Here is a 5,122-nt window from a genome sequence, read left to right on the forward strand (position 1 = left end):
GGACGTCTCCACCCGCCGATCTAGCGGATAGTGGGTCTACGCAGCACTCCGCGCCTCCTCTAGTCCCCGAAGAGGCCGAGGAGGTGCGGTCCCGAGGGACTCCTTCTCCTCCGAACACAGAGTGGGAGGCCGACGCCGTAATGGCCGAGGTTAACGCCTTGGTCACCGAAGGCCAGGAGGGAGAATCCCTCCTAGCTGACGCGGGAAAGGCGTCTGGATCATCCGGACCCCATCCGTCGACCGCTCCCGAGTCCCCAAGGCATTTGACGGCACAGGCTCTTCTCAGTGGGGAAGGGGTCGGGGAGCCAATGTCAGCGCTGAACACCTCTACAAGGGCGGCGGCTTGCTAGCCAGATGTGCTGGAGGAGCTGGTGGACAACTTCGCCATCATTGACGAGCACCACACACTTATGAGTGCGGTTATGCAGGGCATTCGGTTCGTCCAATCCGGACTGAACGACGATGTCCAAGGCCTTCTAACAGGCTTTGAGGTAAGTCAAGTAATTCTCTTTCCTCATAATGCGGTTGTAATTGTTAGTTTGGGTAGGCCGTATACATAGCAGCCCTTGAGACTCTGCGAGGACTTCAAAGAAAACTGTAGAGGATCAAATTCGGTAGGCCGATTAATGATGTCGACATTTCTTTTGCTGACGCTGGCATCTTCCGTGGCCATGGCTGCTAATGCCGCGGCGTTAGAGGAGATGGATCAAAAGCTCAAGATTTCTGATAAAGAGCTTGACCTTGTCAACAGACGACTTGACGAGACGCAAGGTGAGCCTTGTGAGGAAATGTGTATTTGCTTGATGTCGGATATTGACTAGCCGAACTATGTGCTAATCCTTTTTTGTGATAATCTTGCAGTTGCCACCACTAAGGTCAAGGGCTTGAGGGAGGCCCTGAAGAAAGCCGAGGCCAAGGCGGTTGCGAAGAAGACGACTGCTGGGAAGGCGGAGGCCGAGGTTGAGAAGGCCAAGCTTGCTGCTGAGAAGCACGAGGCTCGAGTGACCGAGGTCCAAGTGGAGCTTCAGGATGCCGCCAAGAAGCTAGAGGCCCTTGAGAAGGGGCACGAGGAGCAATCTCCCCGGCTATCCAAGGAGGAGAAGGAGCTCCAGGAGGGGAGGACTGACGCACGGGGTGTCCGGGAGGAGCTCCGCCAATCCGTGCAAATTGCAAATGGTAAGAAATAGTTACTACATAGTGTGTTTGGAGGCAACATGTTCACCCTACTGACGCGGATCTGGCTCTCCGCAGGCGTCTTCGCCGAACTTCCGAAGAATGTGGCGGCCTGTTAGTGTACAAAAGTAGGGGGCCTCTTTTGTCCCCCTTTACTTGTGCACGGGCAGTCAGAGCCACGCCCGCGACCACGCCTAGTAGAGCGGAGGAAGGAAGCCGAAGCCACCAGGCAATCAATGCATCGCCAAGTCAGAAACACAAGGAGAAGAAGGGCGAGGTGGTCTCCCGTGGCAAGGCCCTTGGCTGGGCGGCCTCCACAGCCCCGACAAGAGCCTTGCCAGGGCAACTTGCCCAGCGCCAGCAGGGTGCGCCCCTTGAGCCCAAGGGTTCCAACGTCATCAACCACATTGGAACCAAGGCTCGGGAGGCACCTCCATGGTGGCATGCAAATCTTCGTGAAAATAAGCATACAAGATCAGATAAGGACCAGAAGACGATGACCCTCGGCAAGATCCTTGCCGAGGAAATCCATGAGACCTCCGGCGAGATCCTTGCCGGGGACAACCGCGATGCCACGGCAAGACCCTTGCCGAGGACATCAGCGGGGCCGCAGCCAGGACCGCATCTGCCAAGACTCTGCCGCTGCTCCCTGTACAGCTGCAAGCCCAGCCAGCTATGCGAGCACCTGCATGGTGACGTGCGGCCTCTAGACCAACTCAGCAAGCACCTGCGTGGTGGCATGCAAATCTTCATGAAGACCGTGCCTCCACATCAGCTCAGCAGCCTGCCAGCCTACATGGTGCTGCACGCCTCGTTGGCCTGGACGCGTGTCGAAGCAAGACGAGGCGGCAATAAAGCAAGGGGACACCTAAGGAGCGCATTCAATGCGTTCTGTCCCGTAATGGCGGGCAATAAGCTCACCCACTGAACACCTTTCCACCTCCTGTGTGCCACTGTGGCGCCCCGTTCAACTATAAAAGGAGGCCTGCGGCATACTGGAAGAGGATTCAGATCCTTGGACAAGCAACGCACGATAGCTAGTTCAAGAACACTCAAATATACACCAAAGCAGGACTAGGGTATTATGCATCCTCGCGGCCTGAACTTGGGTAAATGATCCTTGTGCTGACTCCTAAACCCGCTCTTTCCACAACCTCGCACCCGGCAACCGTAGTAGGGATTCTAGTGATCCCATAGGTGTCGTTCTTCCACGCCGACATCTTTGGCGCGCCAGGTAGGGGGCGTGAGTTGTGAAAATCCAGTTTAGCCGTCAGCTTAGCAGTTCTTCGTCGCCATGGCTTCCAAGGAAGAAGGCGACCGAATGAGCGGCATCATGTGCGGATGCAGTGAACGTTTGTGCAGCGACAGAAAAGCTAAGTCACGCAAACTTTGAGCAATTCTTTTTATATAAGATTATTCTCCTTGGAGATCGTTCCCTCTGTATGAGAAACCTACACGCAATGGGGACCTTCCACTATTGGCAACACCTTTGTTTTGTTTCGAGTCCGCTCAACAGTTCAAGCGGCTGCATCGAGAATGGCAGGGTGGCCTCCCGCTATTGGCAACGCTCTCATTCTGTCTCGAGTCCGCTCGATAGTTCGAGCGGCTGCACTGAGAACGGTAAGGTGGTTCGCCAGGCAGCAAGCACACCCGATAGGCTATTGGGGATCCGTCCTCAAGGTGCCGCGCCTTCGGTTTACGCGCCGGCAAGCCTACCCAATTAACATAGGGTGGACATACAAAGGGAGATCAAATTGGAAAATAACATGCATTGATTCAAAGTACTGCAGAGTTATATTACATCAATTGTTGCTGTGGTTCTAACTAAAGATAAAAACTGTCTTGGTCGTGAACCTGCAGCGGTGATGAGAAACGGGGTGCCTAGTCCCGGCGTTGGCCTTCTAGCCTCTGGATTCCGTTGACACAGCTGATGATGGGCTCGATACGCTCCTCGAGCGTCATGAGGTCCACGTCCTCCGGCAAGCTCTCCAGCATGGCGTCGAAGTCGAGGTTGGGGTTCCACTACGCCACCTTGGTGAGGACCTTGGTCATGGCACCCCGGCAAAGCTGTCGGGCCACATTGGCTAGAGAGCTCGCTCTGTTAGAGCGAAACTGCTCCAAGGCTCCAAGAACGCCCTCGAAGAACAGGTTCAGCTTGGCATTGGGACTCATGTTCGGCTCTGGGGCGTACCTAACATTCGGCATCCCCATGGCAGCCAGCTTCATGGAGATTCTGCCGGCGACATCGGCGAGGCGGCTGATCCAGAGCTTTTCGCCCTTCACTTAATCCTTGTGGTTGGCAGCGTCATTCCTCCATAGTTGCCTCTCCTTCTCCAGATTCTTGGTCAGGGTCTCCTCCCGGGCCCTGACCTCCGAAAGTGTCCCCTCAAGGCCCTCCAGCTTCAGCTTTAGGTCCTTGATGGAGTCGTTGGCCCAGGAGAGTAGCTCGGCCTTGTCAAGGACTGCGCCCTGCGCCTCCACCAAGGCGCCACTGATCGTGTCCTTCTCCTTTGCCAGCTCCGAGGCCTTGTTCTTCAGGCCATCCTGCTCCACCTCCAGCTCCTTCACCTTGCTAGCATGGACCAGGGCTTGAGCACTGAGTGCTTCCTTGTGCCCCTGCTCCAGCTCCTAGGTCTGCTACGCGATGAGCTTCTCGACCTCCTCATCCTTGCCGCGGAGTGTGGCGGCGAGCTTCTCGACCTCCTCATGAGCAGCGAGGTCCTCCTCCTGGGAGTTCAGCTCGGCCTGATGCTGGAGCCGGGCGGCCTCGTCCTTGGCGGCCTGATCCCTCGCCGCCTCCTGGGCCTTCTTGACGTCGGCCTGCTTCAGGATGAGCTCTTGCTTGTGCTCGACCAATAGATCCTGGGCGGCCTTCAGCTCTCCGTGGGCCTGGTGAAACCAGGCCTGCGCCTCGGTGATGCGTTCCCCAATATCGGCCTCCGCCTTGTCTGCCACCATCACCCTGGACTTTGCCTTGTCCAGACGGGCGCGGTGGAGCGCCTGTATCTTCTGGAAGGTGGCGCTCATGGCCCGAAGCAGCAGCTCCTCTTGGGAGCCGCCACCACCGGTGCTCGGTTCGTCGACAACCTCAAGCATCATGGCGATGAGCGCCTCATCATAAAAAACCTCCCCTTCAGTCGGTGCCTTGGCGCCCGCCGTCCCTGGGAGGTGGACGAAAAGGTCATCGCCCACCTTCAAGTACTTGCCCGAGCCAAAGGCGGCAGAGGAGGAGGGTTGATTGTCGACCACCTCCTCCTTGGCAGCAGCCTTGCTGCCCCCCGGCAGGCCCCTCGCTGGCCTCCTCGGCAGGCCCCTTACCGGCCTCCTCGGCAGCGGCCTTGTCGGCCTCCTCGGCAGCGGCCTTGTCGGCCTCCTCGGCAGGCCCCTTGGCGGCATCCTCAGCAGCGGTCCTTGGTGACCTCCTTGATGACGACATCGATGTCCTCCCGGTCCGCCGAGGAAGGATCTGGATGCAGAGAGGGGGAATGAGGCGAGGCCAAGACCAAGGTTCAAAAAAGAAGAAGAAATGACAGGGGCGGAAAGTGAGTAACTTACCCGTATCGGGTTGGGAAGAAGTAGCCTCCTCCCTGCCAACAACCGTTGCCGTGGCGTAGCCATCGCACCAAAGTTCGCCTCCTCCTCCTTCATGTACGTGGGCTCGGTGCTTGGCGCCCTTACCGGGGACGCCCCTCGGGGTGGCATAGTTGATGGGGGCGGCGTGTTGGGGGTGGCCCTCGGTGGCTCCTCCTCCTGCCATCCTCCTCCTGCAGCCACGGCAAGGTCAGTGCCAAGGAATTATACCCCAACACACGTTGATGAGGAATGAGTGGTGAACGCATGCTGGGGGCTGAGACGGGGGCTGCGCCGGGGGCTGCTGTCCGGGCTGATCTCCACCACCGGCGGACGCGAAGTGCCTGCCGGGGGCTGGTCGCCCGTTGAGGCCCTGGCC

The sequence above is a fragment of the Triticum dicoccoides genome, chromosome 4B (assembly GCF_002162155.2).
Source record: "Triticum dicoccoides isolate Atlit2015 ecotype Zavitan chromosome 4B, WEW_v2.0, whole genome shotgun sequence".
In the NCBI taxonomy this organism is placed as follows: domain Eukaryota; kingdom Viridiplantae; phylum Streptophyta; class Magnoliopsida; order Poales; family Poaceae; genus Triticum; species Triticum dicoccoides.